Source organism: Cryptomeria japonica, chromosome 4 (genome assembly GCF_030272615.1).
Source record: "Cryptomeria japonica chromosome 4, Sugi_1.0, whole genome shotgun sequence".
NCBI classification, from domain to species: Eukaryota; Viridiplantae; Streptophyta; class Pinopsida; order Cupressales; family Cupressaceae; genus Cryptomeria; species Cryptomeria japonica.
The window spans coordinates 720,414,918-720,435,355 of NC_081408.1; positions in this window are offsets into that span (position 1 = coordinate 720,414,918).

Genomic DNA, 20,438 nt, shown 5'->3' on the forward strand with positions numbered 1-20,438 from the left:
TGACAAACTAAGGACATAGGTGATGATGGCGATGGGGAAGGAGGTCTACTTCTTGCTCTTCTTTGAGGTGAGAAAGTGGGTTGAAAATTTAGGTTCTGTAACTCCTAAAAGATAGAATCAAATACCCCTTCCCTTCTTTGGGACCTAGTATATCTCCTTGACTCCAGTCTTGCAACTAGGTGATCAGTCTTATAATTCAACTCCTCGACAGAGTCGTCAAAAATCTGTTGGTTAACAGATTTGTCTCCTTCTTGAAATTTTAACTATTATCTTCTTAAAGCAAAATATGACTCCGTTTTACCCTTTAGAAAGAAACAAATATACCAATAGTTGGAAGAATTAATGAATATTCAACCTCTGCATTAGAGGGCAACTCCTCATATGATTTACAATGAATTTATTATACAATTGATATGATAACACTTTTAACCAGAAAGCATTGAAAGGCTCCAACATTTATCCATCAACACAAATAAACGCCTTCAAAACTACAACATAGGAAAATGTCTCAAAGAATATTCAAAGGAGAGTTCACAAACTCTGATTCATAACATTCTTGCTATTTAAATTCAAAGCAAAATAAGGACTCAACCAAAACTAATGGCTCGATCGATACTCTTATTACTATTTACTAAGTTTTCATTAGTTTTATATCCAAAGTCATCCTATATACTCTAGTCGATTAATACTATCGGAACATTCAGTTGGTAAGCACAGAGCAGTCGGTTATAGAAGAAAGTAGTCACAGAGCTTAGTATACACCAAGCTATCTACCGAGTAACACTCTATGTCTACCGAGTAGCAAAAATGATATACCGAGTGAACACACACCGAGTGAAATGTGTTACCAGATTCATTGAACCTAAACACATATGGTAAACATGTTACAAGATCGAGGAACATGGAATCATTATCACTTAGGAAATTGCACCTTAAAGATTTGTATGATCTTGAGGTCATCTATCCAATGAAATATCTTATATGGTTATTCATTCGATGAATCATGTTTGTAAGATCGAAGCATGAACAAATCACCAACATAAGAGATCTATTTATACAACATGAATTGAGGATGAAAAAAAAGGTGTATGATGCAAGACATGTGTAATAGATAAGGAAGCACTGAGTATTGTGACTATTAGAGACATAGAGATCACTAAGAAGGATTTCAAAGAACAGTCAAGGAACATAGTAAATAGAAGGGTTTACTGAGTTAATCTATGGATTACCAAGGTATGATATAAGCAAGGTAATCTCATTTTGAGCACATAGAATCTACTATAACATTCTAGATGTGAAGTTGCAGATATTTTGTAATATTATGTTGTAATATTTTGAGTTGTAAGAGAAACCTTTAATAGGGTAAAAGACTCTAACAAAGTCTATAAATTATAGACTAAAAATCTTGATGCATTGAGGACAACCGAGGATAAATTAAGAGATCTAAAAAGAGAAAAACACCAGCTTGAAGCATTAGTATCTGAAAGGAATGATGAAATCACAAGGTTGACTGGAATTCAACAAAATCTATCAGATCAATTGGGTTATGCACATCATGAAGCAAATCTGAAAGATGATGAGAATCAAGCATTGAAACTTGAAGTATCAAGGTTGACTGATGAAATTGAAATAGAGAAGAAAACCAAAGAAATACTAAAGAAGAGTTATGAAGCATCAAAGATGTTGGATGAGCAATTTAATACAAAAAGACCTAGCAAAGTTGCACGACTTAGTTACAAAGGAAAAGACTCTACCGAGAAGGGAATCCACACTACTGAGAGAGGAGAATCATCTAAGCAAGCTAGAAACAAGAAGAAAATCAAAGGGAAGAAGCCTATTTGCAACTACTGTGGAAAACAAGGACATACTGACAACATGTGCCAAATCAGAAAAGGTAAGCAACTGAATGTCACAAGGTCTAATGGTTATTGTTACAATTGCAATAAATATGGTCACACATCTAACCAATGTAGGACAAAGTCTGCTAGCAATTATCAAAAGGCAAAATTCAAAGGGGTTTGTAAAAACTACAATAGATATGGACATAGTACCAAGAAGTGTTGGTTTAAGTAGAAGAACTATATGTGGTCTGCACATCGAGAAAAAACTAGAAGCTACCGAACTCGCACAGATCTTGACCGATAGTATACTGCAGTACCATGGGATTACAATACAAGGATATGGTGTGAATGTTGTGGAAGATATGGACATATAAGTACCAAATACTTTATAAGGTTTGGAATGAACAACTGAAGATCATAGAGAAATCCTGGTATGGCATGTTTTCATTGTCACAAAGTTGGACACTTGGCTAGAGATTGCAAAGATCAACCTAGAGGAGACACTGAGGAAATAAGAAGCAAATTACAGATGATTTGGAAGAAGAAGGAAATTGTGTCAAATGAAGAAAGCACCTTACCTATTGAGCTAGGTGCACCTATTCCAAATTAATCGGTGAAGGTATGAAGGGACTACATTCTCTCAAGGTTATATCTTAATAGTTCCTATTTTATCATGTACTTAATTCAAAATCTGCATAGCTAAAGATGCATTAGGAAATTTGAAATTTTATCAAGTCTTTTGGAAGCCTATCTAGTCGGTAAATAAAGGAAGTCTGGCTAATCGGTAAAAGCATAAAAAGGAAGTGGTACCGAGTGCATTTAATGTTTTCTTACCTAACTGCACGGAGCCTGATAAGGTAAAATTGTGTACTTAAAGCTTTTGTGTGGTCATCTTACACTTACCAAGTTTTCAAGAAAGCAGAGCAAAGCGATTCAAAGGTGATCAAACATCCTCCGAAGCGAAATTCAAGGTATTTACATCAATCACAACGCATTGTCAAGCTAGTTTACTTATCATATCACTTGTGAATATCTGTTTTACATTTGCTAAGTGGAAAGCATCTACCGTTTAAAAGTTTTCAAACCCTAAGGATCTTTTGTTAAGTGATTATCTGAAATTTGAAATGGCACCTAAGATCCACAAGCCCATTGTTGTTGAGAACATTGAGAAGCCCTCACTAAAATACTCTCTAACTCCCAAAATAGCATCTGAACCGGATGATAAAACTGCATTTTCACTCACTCCGGATAGGGTTTTACTAGTTGAGGATGTCATATTCTTCACTAAGTGTTGTGTTGAGGAACTAGGTCAAGTTGAGATCAAGGACACATTGATGAATTGTGTACTGATGGAAAACTAGATAACAAGTTTGAACACATTAAAGTCAAGGGATTGACCGAAGCCCTAACCTACCCGTGAGTCTTCAAACCTTAATGGGTTAAATTTATTTTGAGCAGAGTTCATGATGACTTCATGTGGTTAGAGGAGAAACCATTCAAGATCACCAAGGAAATCATCCACTTGATCACTGGTTACCCTATTTATGACCATGCCCGAGCTTAGAAAATGATTTCACAGAAGGAATTGATCACTTTAACCGGAGTAGAATCTGATTGCAGAGGTCTAAAACTGAATAATGTCAAAGATGTAGAGTTGAAGATTGTCATTAGAGTCATAGGCTATTGTTTCTTTCAATTGGCAAGGGAAAATAGTGTACCCTGTGCAGCAGTCGATTTAGCCTATAAAATTGTGAAGAAAGGTATGAAGATTGATCTATGCGAAGTGTTGTTGAAAAAATTGTTTGAAAATCTCAACACCATAAGGAAGCCAAAGAAGAACAACTCGGCAAACACACTGAAGTTTGGATCACTTTTGGTATGCATGTTTTTCTATTTTGTGAAATTCTTTCCATCAGTCGGTAATGTAGTTTGGGAGCTACACCGACCAATCACCCATCAAATCAATGACTTCATCAAACAGCTAGGTGATAACTTCAATGATATTATGGATGATTATTTTAGCAAGTTTCAAGGAGAGATGCATAATAGGTATAGGATTCCACCCAAGTTAGTGGAGAAATACAAGGATGATATATGCTTTGAAGTAGACACCGACTACTTCTATGTCAATGCGGTGGAACCAAGAACTCAATCTTTGCCACCTATGGGTTATGAGATTGATTTTGACATTACATACTAGTAGATAGATTCTTTTCTTGCTCTACCAAGGCATGCTACCGAGATTAGATATGATACATATGAAGAAGTCAAAGAGAAAGTTAAAATGAGCATTGTAGTACCAAAGGCAACAAGAAAATCAACAAAAATGATTAAGGCATTAACTGAGAAATTTGGAGAAGATTCTTCCTCCACACCTGTCAAGAGCATTCAAGTAATAACCGAGGAGGAATCTGAAGCCTAGGAAGCAGCTATTACATTGAGCACTGAGTTGCCTAAAGGGAAAATTTTGAAAAGGAAGAAATAGGATACATCAAAGGTATCACCGACTCCTCCAGCAAAGCGACCTAATACTAGATCATCTGCAGTGTCACTGAGTAAGAAACCAAAGAATGTTGCTGCACCAAAGGTAACAAAAACTTATAAGAAATCTACTTGGAGACTCATTTTGACTAAAGAGTCTAGTGACACTGAATCTGAAGACGCAAGTAAATTTCAGATTGTTAAGAGTCAAAAGAAAGATGTACATAGCGTCGATAATTTCTATGCTAATCTGAAACAATATGGTGGATTTGGAGCATTTCGATATGTTAAGTATGAATCCAGAAATGATGAAGAAAAGAGACAAATAGAAGAAGCTGTAATCTGCACACTTTTGAAATTTTGATTGGTCCCATTGGAAGTAACTAATTCTCTTCCAAAAGAATTGTATTTGCATATTGATAATAGGTGGAAATATGCTGTGGACTTGGAAAAATAGATGAGAGAAAGAAGTTTGGTACATCTCTTCTCAGACACGTCGGTAGATGAGATCAATGAACATCTGAAAAGCCACCAGACAAACTTCCTAGTCAAGCAAAGAGCCTTGAAATTGATGAATGACCTTTATCTTGAAGTAGAAAATGAGACCAAGGAAAAGTGGTAGGAAATCTTTCGAATCAAGAATGTTGGTGAACAAGTTGAAGTTGAAATAGTTGATGTCACCGAGCAAGATCCTGATATCACTGAGCAAGACCCCGCTGATACTATACAATTGATGAGGATATCATGGACACCAAGGTATAAGAACATGAAATGATTGAAGGGAATGCTTATGCCAAACTGGTATCTAGTGAGTCAGTTTTGGAACAAGTTCAGCCCTATCCTCCAGTCACTCAACATGTTTCAACCGAGACACCTAAGGATACTGAACAAGGAAAAGAGGGTCACAAGTCTACAGAAGGAGAAGCTACTTCTCAGGCCACCAAGGAACAAACTTCTCAAGCCCCTTCTAGCACTGAAAATGTTACAACTGAGACCTAGAGCACAGATTCACCGAAGGCTACATCTAAGGTTAAAGAAATTGACAAAAGTGTTACCTCTACTGAGCAACCTACCGAGGGTCAACAAGCCTCCCAAGCCATTGTATTAGTTCAACCAGTGAAAACCTCCTCATCTAAAGAAAAGAAAATGAAAAATCATAGTTTCAAGTTAGATTTGTCAAAACCAATAGTGTTGCCAAATGTAGACATATCAAAACTAAAAGGGCAAGCACTTATTGAATTTGGTGAACTATGCAAAGACAAAGTAGAACAAGAGAAGCAAATGGCTATACAAAAGAAAAATAGAGTACTTTAGAAGGTGAAAGCACTATTAACAGATATGCTACCTGAAGCTACAGTGACAAAAGATGCAACCATCCATGTTCAACTGGATGAACTCCTAACTAAAATAGAGACATCTGGAGTAGATGCATTTGAATACTTGAGAAAATTGAGGGACAAAGAGGTCATTGCAAAAATGATTGAAGAGGTACAGAAAGCCATTCCTATTGGCAAAGTAAAACTTGTCAAATTTATTGCTGAGTTGTCCCCTCAACTCAAGCACATTCTTTCTTTATTTCAGAAACTCTGTACATTTTCTTTATTCATTAAAGACATCAAGAATAAACCAGAAGTGATTGAGAAAGAGATCACAGATCTCTCCCATACATTGACCACTAAGCCAAATTCTATTCAAAATTTCTATACCAAGTTACAAAAGCTCATGGCTCAACAATTGGAACTTAGGAATGAAGAGCACAAAATAAAGATGGACATTATGACTCTTCAAACCTTATTCATTCCACACTTTCCCTCCATCCAAGAACAGATCAACAAGGCTACCTCTTTATCCACTCAGCCTGAGGGAAGCACTTTAGATGGACTAATTTCACTGTTAGCCAACATTACAGTTCAAAATTCACTCATGGATAGTGTCAAGGATGCCCTCTCTGCTGCTCTCACCGATGCAAGAAAAAGTATAAATCCATTTTTGACCAGTTGTCTCCACCGAATGGTAACTAAGTTTTGATGTTTTTCAAAAAGGGGGAGTATAGTATATAGTGTATATAAGTTAATTTTGATAGGGGGAGCAGTACACTGAGTAGTGAACTACGAGCAGTAAATACAGAATATTGATCACAACACATGCACAATCAGAGTTTTGTACAACATATTGATAAGGGGAGTATATCTGAGTATACTATTTCATTGACAAATGTATATACTGTTAGTTTAGTCAAATTTTGTAAGTATATAGATTTTGAGTTATGACTTTGAAAGGAGTTTTGTCAAACATTTCAAAACTAATGTCAAAAGGGGAGATTGTTACTGTTTACTAAGTTGTCATTAGTTTTATATCCAAAGTCATCCTATATACTCTAGTCGGTTAATACTATCGAAACATTCAGTCGGTAAGCATAGAGAAGTCGATTATAGAAGAAAGTAGTCACAAAGCTTAGTATACATCGAGTTGTTTGCCGAGTAACACTCTATGTCTACCGAGCAGCAAAAATGATATACTGAGTGAACACACACTGAGTGAAATGTGTTACCAGATTCATTGAACCTAGACACATATGGTAAATATGTTACAAGATCCAAGAACACAAAATCATTATCACTTAAGAAATTGCACCTTAAAGATTTTGTATGGTCTTGAGGTCATCTATCCAATGAAATATCTTGTATGGTTATTCATTCAATGAATCATGTTTGTAAGATCAAAGCATGAACATATCACCAACATAAGAGATCTATTTATACAACATGAATTGAGGATAAAAAAAAGGGTGTATGAAGCAAGACATGTGTAATAGATAAGGAAGCACAGAGTATTGTGATTGTTAGAGACACAAAGGTCACTGAGAAGGATTTTAGAGAACAGTCAAAGAACAGAGTAAACATAAGGGTTTATCGAGTTAATCTATGGATTGCCGAGGTATGATATAAGCAAGGTAATCTCATTTTGAGCGCATAGAATTTGCTATAACATTCCAAATGTGAAGTTACAGATATTTTGTAATATTGTGTTGTAATATTTTGAGTTGTAAGAGAAACCTTTAACAGGGTAAAAGACTCTAACAAAGTCTATAAATTGTAAAGCCTTTAACCAGGTGCAACATTTAGAATAAGTGTTGTAAAATCCTTTAGCAAGCTAGATCTAACTATCTTGATACTCCTAACAGGGTAAGCTATCAGAAATAGCTAACCATATAGCTCTAACCGAGAAACCTTTATTATTGCAGTAGTGAAGTTGTGGGTTCCATCCCCACCACAGTTTTTCTCTCTAACCAAGAGTTTCTGCATAACCAAAATATATGTGTTATGGAGTGAATCATGTATGATTGTTATTTATTTGTTTTAGCATTATATTATGTTACAACAGTTTTTGGTTTATGCTCAATAGTAAAGTTATTGTTGAAGAAAGGATTTGAAGTACTGATTCACCCCTCCCCTCTTAGTAAATTAGCTTTCCATATTGGGCCTAACAACTCTCTCATGCTTCATAGAGCAAGGGGGATCAAGCAAATCAATACAATGTGAGTCATCCAACAACCAATATTAAACATGAACTGAAAAGAAATACAGAGATAACTGATCATCAAATTATATTGTGCCCATAACAACTTAAGAAAGATTACGAATCTTAGAATGCACAGATTCAAAGATAACACAAGATTTCATTGATAACCAATCATTGTATCATCCAAACAATTCATATCAAACTTTAATCTACTGCTCACAAAATCACAGTTTTCGGAACCCATTTAGAGACAAGCTCTTTAGCTTAAATAGCATAGTTTTTACATGGTCAAATAACATTTACTTTCACCCAGGTGAAAGAAACCATTCACAGCAACATAAAAGAAAACTAAACTAGTAGCCACTAAAGGGCTGACATTTCATTTTCAGATTAGCTAGGCTTCCACCATGGCAGAGGAGGTTACAGGCTTGTCCCGCTTTGTCATAGAACCACGCTATTCAAGGTGCATTGCTGAGAAGTTTAAGATGACTTGGAAATAGGGTAGACCGATGTGCAGGATCCTCTACTTCCACACTTCTTTGTCCAGATTTACTTGTGTAACTTTTTCCTTGTGAACCTCTAAATGGTTTGAACAGACAAAGAGCATTGATTCAATCCTTGCCGCTTTTGAAAAGTCATCAGTGGTCAAGGATTTTGTTGTCTCAAAGAACTGGATCCTTTCTTGAAAAACCTTAGTCATGTCTACAGCTTCTTCGATTACCTTGGCGCCCTCCTTCATGAGTTGAATATCAATACACTTGAGGTCCTTCTGCATCATGTCAATCAAGTCAGTCAATCCTTTGAGCAGCTTGGTGGATTCTTCATGGCCCTTCTTGATGATCGAATTGTGCCATTCCACATTTTTCTTTGACACGTACAACACATTGTCATCCAAGTACTCCATCAGTTTGTCAGCCAAGAATTTCATCAGTCCATACTTTTGAACATCATTCATCTGTGTGAGGACTGCTACCCACTTAATCCTTTCTTTTTCCCAAGAAGTTGTTTCTAGTTCAAGCTCTTTACTCACTATTTCAGCATCCTTATAAACTTTAACCAGATTATGAATATAATCTGACCCTTGTTGTATTATTAGGTCCAACCATTTATTAAACATCTCTGTCACTACCTTGTTCCTTTGAACTTGATCTATCATCTTCTGGTTTGCTGGTGATTTAGGATCAAATGAAAATGGTATTTGCGATAATGGTTGGGGGTCTGGGTCTTGGATAGCATTGATGTACTAATCATCTGTATGACAACTTGCTTTAGTTCTCTCTTATCCTTTTCATCTTTCCAAGTCCTTGAAATTATCCTTTTCATGGAGGATTCCAGATGTTTAACATCTACAACCTTGAAGAAACCCCCAAATCTATCTTCTCCACAATGAAATCCTCCTCCGAAGCCTTGTTTGTGTCTCTTCTAGGAATGGGTTTGGCAACTTTAGTTGTCCAGTGACCTGTTGTGTCATCCACATCAAGCATTGCCTGTGTTTTGAGCTTTTTGGGCTTTGATGTCTTTCCCAAGCATCTGCTAACCATGTCCTCCATTGGAATTGTGACCGGAACCACACTCCTCTTTTTCCCAGTGGCGGCTTCTAGCCATCTTGGTGTGATTGTAGGTTCCTTAGGTGGCAGAGTGGTCTGTGCATCTAGTGAAGTAACAATTACTAAGGTATTCATGGGATCCTATTGAATTTCCACTTTTACAATTTTAAATTGCCGAATAGGGGAATATTCCTTCTTGCGCCACTTTTATTTCCACCAAAAAGCTTTAGAGATAGTTTTGAAATGAACCCATGAACCTTGAACCATTTGACAAAAAGGTTCATCAATTCAATGTTCACTTAAGAAATATAACAGTGAGTGGGTGACACAGAAAACAACACCGGGAACGAGTGACCAAAGAAAAGGACTATTAAACGTGAACCTTGAACCTTTTGAACCGCTTGAAATTTGGTTCAAGGTTCAAGATCGCATATCAACTCAAAACATAAGGACTCATGCTCGTCATATAAAGATACATTGCTGCAACTCACGAAAAGACATTTTGAACTTTGAACCTTGAACAGCTAGAAATTTGGTTCAATGGGTTCAAAACTTCAATGACCACAAACAAAAGCACACTTGCTTGCATGGTGACAAAGACCACAAATGACTCTTTTACAAAACATGCTTTGAACCTTGAACCTATTGAACTTTTTTTTGAAAGAGTTCAACGGTTCAAGTATGAAGGAAAACGAATGACCCGATGAAAGTAAAGGCACAAAAGGCAACCCGCGAGCAAGAATACTTAAAAGGGAAAAATTATGGGTGGATTAACACTAACCACTGTGGCATCTTCCTCTTTACCATTAGCACTCTTGATCTCACCAACAATATCTTTTATCCTCTGACCATACTGTTATATATTCTCACCTTCAGCCATCCGCATGTCATCAAACTTTCCTTTTAGACTCTCTTCCTTGTCAATCTTAACATGTTCATCACTGCTATAAATGTCTTCAAGTTTCTTCCATACCTCATATGCAGTCTCCAGACCATGGACATCTACATACTTTGCATCAGGCAAAGAACTAATAATAGCCTCCAGTGCTTGATTGTTTACTCATTGCCCTTTCTTCTGATCATCAGTCATAATCCCACTAGGTGCAACATATTGAGTACCAATATGTTGTCAATATTGATTTCCATGACTTAATATAAATTTTAATTCTATCACTCCATATCCTATAGTTCTCTCTATTAAACTTTGGACCTTCCTTCTTCATCATGTTCTACAAGATCTTTACCTCAAGCTATTAGGCTTAGACCTTAGAGGACCTGAGAAAATCAGATACCAATTGATGGTATGATGAAACAATAAGAATCTGGTCAACTACTAAGAGAGGGGGGGGTGAATCAGTAGATACAAAAACTGATAATAACTTCACCAATCTCAAAATCAACCTCTCAAAGTAAACTTAGAACTATAAATGCAATATCTTTGTCAAGATAAACTGTCAAGTTAAATCGGTTGACTGTTACAATAGATTAATAGTAAATAACTTGAAACATACAAACATCCAGATACTTTTACTGACATAAGTAAAACTTCATTTCATATTGCTACCAGTTATCATGACTTATCAAATTGGATTAAGTAGTTAAGAAAACCAACCATCTAAAACATAACCACAAAAATATTCACCACTTGACACAATATTTTTGAGGTGGAAACCCAAATGGGAAAAACCACAGTGAGATGAGACTCACAAGATAACTATCTAAACTCTTCTAAAGTTCACCCTGTTAGGAGCCAAGCCTATTAAAGATTTACAAAAAGTCCTATTAAGAATAGATCCTACTAGGGACCACCTAGTTAAGGGATTGACTATAATGCCTTGTTAGAAGCAATATCCTATGAGGAGTAACCTCGATAGAGGATTTTTAAATCCAAGCTAATGGACCACTTGGTTAGAGGATTTGAATAACACCAAGCTTGTTAGAGCTTACCCGGTTAGGGGATTTAACTGCTCTAATTATTAGAAAACAATAGGGATTTGTTGATCTATTTGAATAGCACTATACTTGCTTGTTCAAATCCTTTTCATGCTCCTATCTGCCTTTACACAAACTGCAAATATATCATCCGATTCGACAACCACACACTCAACTAAAACTTTGCCAACTCTGAAACAAAACAACTCATCGACCTTATAAACAAATCAATAGGTCGGTAACATAACAAAAACCTAATTGTCTCATGGAGATTACAAACATGTTGGTTCAAGTATGACCATTGGATTACATAACAGTCTCTACACATCATTCAAGAAAGCCTCGACTACTCCTTTGATCACCACTTCATTGAACTTGGTAACTCATCACGTGCTTTGCATTACATGCAATATACTTTCTCATTCTCAAGACAAAAACCATTACCTCAACACACCAAAAATACTTTGAAACTCTCTTCATACAATATGCATACATGTCATAATCATTACCACTCATCATCAGATCATAAAACAATATAACCAATTCACCAAACTTAATCGATTAGGGTTTATCAAATAAAAAATTAGGGTTTACTGGTTCAACTCTCCAATACTTAGTAATACTAGTTCACTCCACAAATTTACCTACCGGGTATAGTTCCCTTCACTAGCTCTTCCTACCGGTTACAATTCCCTTCACTAGCTCTTCCTATCGGTTACAAAACAACATTACAACAATATCATTACCAGTTAATTGACATCAATGACTACATAACATTTCATTAATGCAATCTCCATGCAAATGCCAATAGATTTACACAATAATATTTTGCTGGAATCAACACATTATCCAATAAATCCTTGACCAAAATCATGATAACAAAGTCGGCCTTCACTTGATCACCTACATGCTTCCTTATTTCATTTACCAGTGCATACACCTTAATAACCAAAATAGAACATGGGGTCTACCGAAACCATAGATATAAACCCATAAGCACAAAAATCCAAGCACAACTCCTAACTCCAAGATATAGATGCCACAGACTTCCGTGAACATTCAACAACACAACAAATACAACTGATACGAGTGTTGAATTCATTGAAGGGGCCTTAATACTGAGAGGGAGGGTGAATCAGTATTCCCATAGATTCTGAAACTTTTTCCAAACTTAAACCTTTTGCTGAAATATCAAACTCATCAATTATACTTAACACACATAAAACAACAAATCATAAAATCACAACCACAAGAGAAACACCATAATTTATACGTGAAAAATCCAAATGGGAAAAACCATAGAGTGTTAACTTTCAAGAGAATATAACTAGTTATATGATGTTTTACAACAGGGTTGGCTCATTGCTAGATTACAAGAACAACTCACTTCCAAAATGCTCACTACAAAAATAGAAAATTGGCTTACTACCAGAATGCTCACTGCAATAAGTAAGAATGAAATGAAAAGGATTGCATCTACAAATGCATGGAATTAGTTCCAATATTACTTGCTCAGATCACAATACACAATCCTTATAGTAGCTCTAGTGAAATATCTTTGTACTACTTTCATCAAGTACTTGCAACAAGTCCAGTAAAGAACTATTGTAATACTGCAACACAATCTAGACTCTGACTTTGCACCAACTGCCTTCACTATCTACACCTTGCACTTCACACACTACTTCATTATACATACATTCATCTTCTATCCATACTTTCTATATATACCAAAAAGATTACACACCAGGATAATATGTCGGCCTAGCACAACACATTACCCAATAAATCCTTGAACACAAACATGACAACTGAGTCAATCTCTGCAAGATCTTTACATGCTTCCTTTTGCATAACTCTTTTACCAATTCATATACCTTAATTACCAAAATAGGATAGGGTAATTTGGACCCATAGATACCTCCAAAATTCCAAAATACAGAGTCCACACATACCAAGGATACTGAACCATGAGTCATGAAGAAATACACCTGATATAACTAAAAGAGTTGATACCAGGATGCATAATTGTTACTAGAACTATTGTAAGCACAATTCAAAATTTTGAATATAGGAATCTTCCAGAAGTCACTCCATTATATCAATACCAGAAGGCAAAACACCTTCTTATAACAAAAACTACACACACCAACTACATATGACATCCAGACGAAACCGGATGACTAGTTTGACATCAATGACAACAACATTCACACAAGTTTAACAATCTCTCCCTTTTCCATTGATGGAAAAATACATCCAAAACATATCTGCATATAACTCAACTCCACCTAACTCATACATCTCCTCATATCTAAAATCAACATTCCTTACTCCACCTTTTGACATCAAGGACAAAGGATGCCTTTAATGAAAAGGAAAAAAAGAAAAATTAGAGTATGTACATGATATCAAAAATTGAATACCAAACTAGATAGAACCTTTACTTGCTCTTCTTTAGAAAGATAAGATTGTATTTCTCCTTTAGTTCCGAAAGAAGAACTTCCCAAGAATTTATGGCTATTTTAATGCTAACTAAAGGGATTTTGTATTTCACCAACAGATCAATGGCATGGGAGAAGTTATCTGGAGTAGATGGGTTCTTCTCATACTCAATTGCACTGCCAAGCAAAGTTGAAAAGTTCTCCATCTTTATCTCAGTGATCTATTTTACTTTTCAAAACTTGTTTACAAAGTCTTATTTCTACCTCTGCAAGAATAAAAGTTCATCTTGAAGAGAGATTATTCTTTTCCTCTTCTCACCATTCTTATCTTCAAAAAAATCAAAAGATTTGCTTAGAATTCTTAACTCATCTTCAATAACATCAATTTTGGCTTTGTTCTTCACTGTAGCTACCGACCAAGAGATACAGTACCTTTAGACTCTATTGGCACTGCGAATACACTCTCTCAATTCTATAATACACATAGATAAGACTTTCAGTGCATTAACACATTCTTTCAACAAATTCTTAGATACTCCAACCTCAACAAATTGCTTAGATAACTTCTCTTTAAGAATTTCATTCAAAGATTCCAAAAGAAAATTATTGATATCCTTAGTGCTCATACTATTGTAGATCAAGTGATTCAAAAAAATATCTTCAATTCTATCTGACTCAACCAAGCTCAACCACATCTTGCCAATTTTCTTGATTCCATTAGAGCTACCAACCAACTCCAACAAGTTTGACTCATCATCTAATTCTTTAACTAGCTCTCCTTCAGCTACAAGAGACTTTGGATCCTCAATTACAACAATATCTCATGCAAATCCTTCTTTCTTTTCTTTGGCTCCAAAATACTCATAGACACAAATTGTCTTCATTTTCTCTTTCCTAAGGAAGAACCCCTAGAACTGGATATAGAGGATACTGGGCCAACATGCCACATGTCAAAAAAGGATTTGAAATATGCATTATAAGCTTCCTCTTTACTATCTAGACTATTGAAATATCTGAATATCTGCCTTGCAATCGGGACACCAGATTCCCATATTACATTCTCTTTTGCTGGAAGGAATCGTAGATGATAAATGATCAAATATACAAGAAATGAACCAAACTGGAAAGGATAATTATGCACTTTTGACATGTTGATATTTTTCAATAATAATTCTCTCAACAATTCACATAAGTCAAATGATTTGTTTTCCATTACAAGCATATGTGCCATAAATACTGCAATTGCCAAAGTGGCACCTTTCCTATTCCTAAAATATATCTTATAAGAAATGCCATAGGCAACATACCTCACCACAAGGTTAACTATCTTTTCAATGATCAATGTTTGTTGATAACCTTTACATCAGTTAGGGTTTCCACTTCTTAGTTCTTAATTGACTTCTTAGCTAGAACATCTCCAATGTTGTATAAATCGGTGATCTCTTAGATAACCTCCTTCATGATTGGATAGGGTTTGTCCAACATGATGTTGTCATCCTACACATGACTAAGGATCATCCTAATAACCTCCACATCATCAAACCAAGGGAATTTAGTTCACAGATTTAGACCTTTGCACTCCAGTTCCTTAACTTTCTGCAACTCAACATCACTTAGACCAACTTCAACATTTTTTATTTTCTCTAGGTCGAATTCATCCAAGACTACCTTTTCCAAAGCCCGAAATTTTGTGCTGCTAGATTCTCCAATGATAATTTTTCCTTCCATGATTGTGTACTCTTCTTTCTCTACTATTCTTCTACTATTTGCAATATTCTTAAACACAAATGATTGACAATGAAAGAATTAATTAAAAAAGATGATACTTATCTTGCAAAAAATATATTTTTAGGGTATTGCCACCAAGAAATATCTTATCGATTATGTCATTAAAAGACCTTCAATTTCCAGATAGTCTCTAAAAAAAGTCATGCTAGATCAATGACATGATCCACTCAGACAGGGGAGGATTAAATATTTTTCCTTCAAAAGACAACCCCCTAACCCAAAGCATTATGCTTTGTTATTTGAGGAAGAGGTGCCTACACCAAATTTCGGTATGTCAGGCTCACTTCCTTTGTTTACTTCCTTCTTTATCCAAACCAATTTTTCTTTCTTCTTTGATTTATCATTTCTCATCATACTCTTCTCAATAGATTTCTCCATATTTCCATCTCCATATTGATTAGCATAATGTCTGAACTGCTTGCACTTGAAACAACTAATAACCTTCCTTGTAGTGTTTACTGAATGAGATCTATATCTATATTGATCATCTTTGTGACCATAGTCATTACAAGTATAATAATATCCATGAAAGTTGTAATTCATCTTATTTGCTTCAATCGGATTGTGATTTTGAATCAAACAATAGTTTTTACAATGATTTTCTTTATGAACAAAGCTCTTGCAACTATAACACTAAATGCTTCTACAATTTGCAGCCTTATGTCCAAATTTATTGCATTGAAAACAATAACCATTAAAAGGTGAGTATCTTTGTGCATTAGGTTGACAAACTGATGACCTTCTTGCACTAGTAATATGTTTTCAAATATTTCCTCCATCTTTCAGTTTTTTCTCAACTTCAACCTCTTTTCTTTTATCCTTATCCTTCAAATCCAAACACTCACCGAGTTGAAGACCAAGTTTGGTCTCATCTAAATGATATTTTTGCATGTTTATCAGGTCTTCCAAAAGTTTGCTATTGTCAAGAACCTTATTCTCTATCTTCAGTTTCTTTACTTCTTACTTTAGTCTCTCACATTCCTCAGACATTAGCTTGATTGTTTCTTTCAGGGACTCCTCTAATTTTTCCTTCTCCTCAATTTTTTATATTAGATCTTTAACAATCTCATTTGCCTACTTTAGTTGATTGTTAACCTTCTTATGCCTCAGCTTGAATTTCTAGATTTGCTCTCTCAACTTTTGTACACACTCATTTGCTACCTTCACATTTTCTTTCAATTCCTCATCCTCTGATTCAACACTTTCTAAATCTTTAAGTGTTGTCTTCAAGTCCTCATCCAACTGAAATTCTTTGGTCATGCACATAGGTGCCATGATTCAACCAACACGGATCTCCCTCAAGTGATTAAGCTTATAGACAAGGGACCAAAGCTCTAATACCAATTGTTGAATTGGTTGAAGGGACTGGAATATAGAGAGGGGGGGTGAATCAGTATTCCTATAGATTCTAAAACTTTCTCTGAACTTAAACCTTTTGTCAAAATATCAAACTCATCAATTATACTGAACACACATAAAATAGAAAATCATAAAATCACAACCACAAGAGAAACCATAGAATTTTATACATAGAAAACCCAAATGGGAAATACCACAAAGAGTGTTAAATCTCAAGAGAATATAACTAGTTATATTATGTTTTACAAAAGGGGTGGCTCACTGCCGAAATTCTCACTACAAAAATACAAAATTGGCTTACTATTGGAATGCTCCCTGCAACAAGTAAGAATGAACTAAAAATGATTGCATCTCTGAATGCATGAGACCAGTTCCAAGATTAATATTAGATCATAATACATAAACCTTATAGCAGATCCAGTGAAAGATATATTTACTACTTTCCTCAAGTACTTGCAGCAAGTCTGATAAGGAACTACTGCAATACTACAATAGAATCTACACTCTAACTTTGCACCAACTGCCTTTATTGCCTACACCTTGCACTTCACACACTACTTTATTCTGCATACATTCATCTTCTATCCATACTTTCTATATATATATTGGAAATATTACACATTGGATAATATGTCCTCCTATAACAACACATAACCCAATAAAGCCTTGAACACAAATGTGACAACTGAGTCGGCCTCTACAAGATATTTACACACTTCCTTTTGCATAATTCTTTTGCTGATGAATATACCTTAGTTACCAAGATGGGACAGGGTCATCTAGACCCATAAATACCTCCAAAACTCCAAAATATACATTCCACACATACCAAGGATATTGAGCCATGTGTCATGAAAAGATACGCCTGATATAACCAAAATAGCTAATATTGGGATGCATAACTGTTACTAGAACTATTGTAAGTGCAATTTAGAATTCTATATATAGGGATCTTCTGAAAGTCACTCTATTATATCAACTCCATCACATCTCACATCAATACTAGAAGGCACAACACCTGCTCATAACAAAAACTGCACACACTAACTACATACGACATTTGAACCAAACCGTATAACTAGTTTGACATCAATGACAATAATGTTCACAAGTCTAACAATCAAAGTTCACACAATTGATACCAAAATAGGATACCAACCAAGATAAGCACAACTTAGGATTCTAGAGATGAGGATCTTTCAAAAATAACTCCAGTAGATCATCTATGCCTTGCTACATCACCTTCTCAACAAGTAATACCAAAACTACTTCCAACAACATACATCAGATGTGGTATGCTAACTGGGTTTGACATCAATGACAATAGTGACAATATTCATATGTCTAACAATATCCCCCTTTGTCATTGATGGAAAAACATCTCAAAAAGGATAATGCATGAAACTCCATCTCCCCCTTACTTATATGACTGATTTCTCCTCTATTTCTCCAAAATTCTATTTCTCCAAAATTCTATTTCTCTTCATTTATCTATTTCTCTCCCCCTTTCACAAAAATGACAAAGTGTTCCTTCAATTCAAGATAAACAAAAAATATCAGAACTATATACCAACCCAAAGGGATTCTCAACTACTCTTCTTCTGAAATATCAATTTGTAATTCTACGCTTCTGGAAAAAGAACCTCCTAGGAGTGCACAACCAATTAGGTACTAAAAGATAAACTCCTATGCTCCACCATCAAGTCAACAATATGAGAAAAATTATCTAGAGTAGATGGATTCTACTCATACCTAACCACACTATTAAGAAATGGTGAGAATCGTTCCAATTTTTCTTCAACAATCTCCTTCACCATCCAAAAAACACTCACAAAGTCTTCTCTTTGCCTTTGCAAAAGAAACAAACCATCCTAAAGACCTTCTTATCTCCATCCTTGTCACTCAAAAAATCAAATGAATTAACCAAAGAGCTCAATTCTTCTTCAACAACATCAATTTTTGCTTTATGCTTCACTACAACTATTGGCCATGAAAGATAATATATATGTACACCTTGTTAGCACTGCCAATACCAAACCTTATTTGATCTATGCATTTATATAAATCCCTCTATGCATCATTCCACTTCTCCAATATGCTCTACATATTATCATATTTTTCTTCTAAATCTTCTACACTAATAGGTTGCACAATCAATTTCTCTTTAACTATCTTAGATAGGGATTCTAGAAGCACATCACTAACATATTTAGTCTTGATATTGTTATAGAGAAAATGATCTATTAGAACATTTTCAATTCTATTTGCCTCAATAGAAGTTAGCTAGATCTCTCCAATCTTCTTTATTCCATCTCCACTGCTAATTATTTCTAGCAAATTAGACTCATCATTAGGTTTAGATGCTTTTTCTTTCTACTCTGCAACAGCCAATTCTCCCTTAGCCACAAGAGATTCTGGATCTTCAATCACAACAATGACTTTCTCCTTCTAATCCTTCTTACACTTCTTAGATTTGAAATCATAGGTAGTTCCACAGTTTCTTTCCTTTTTCTCTGTCCAAAGGAAGAACCCTCCTTAGCAAAATAGGTAATAAGGGATAACTGATACTCCACATTTCCAAAAAAGATTTAAAATATGCATTGCCTTTCTTCAGTCTTATCCAATCCATTCAAATAATGAAATATTTTCCTTCCAACTAAGAGTCCAAATCTCCATATTACATTCTCTTTAGTTGGAAGGGATCCCAGACAATACATAGCCAAACAAACAAACAATGATCCAAAACAGAAGGGATAACCTTTCTCTTTTGTCATCTTGATATTTTCTAGCAATAGATTCTTCAATAACTCACACAAGCCAAATACTTTCTTCCATAATAAGCATATGTGCCATGTACACAATAATAGCTGAAGTAGAACCTTCCCTATTTCTGAAATAAATCTTGTAAGAAATACCATACACAACATACCTTACAATGGGGCTAATAATTTTATCAATCAACAACGTTCTCTGATCACTCGTCACATTGATTAGGGTTTCAACTTCCTTATTCTTTATATATTTCTCAGCTAGTACAGATCCACTATCGCATAAACTAGTAATGGCTAAAATAACCTCCTTCATGATTGGATAGGGTTTATCCAACATGATGAAATCAATTTGTACACGACTTGGAATTACTCTGATTACCTCCTCATTGTCAAACCAGGAATACTCAGTCCATATATTCAATCTTTTATGCTCAAATCCCTTATTTTTCTACAAATTTGCATCACTCAAGCTCTCTTCCACCTTTCTGATATTTTTCGGGGTTAAATTTTTCTAGACATACCTTCTCTACAATCTGAAAATTTGTGTTGCTCAATTCTCCAATCATTTTGACTTCCATGACTACTGCTCTACTTTTCTACTCTAATCTCTTCTAATTTCTACTTCTACTCTCCAAACAATTCTTTTTCGCATAATGACAGAAATGATCTTGAATTCTCAAATTTAACTCACCAAAATCTTTTAGGGTTTTGACACCAAAAAGTGTCGTATCTATGACATCAACTCAAACCTTG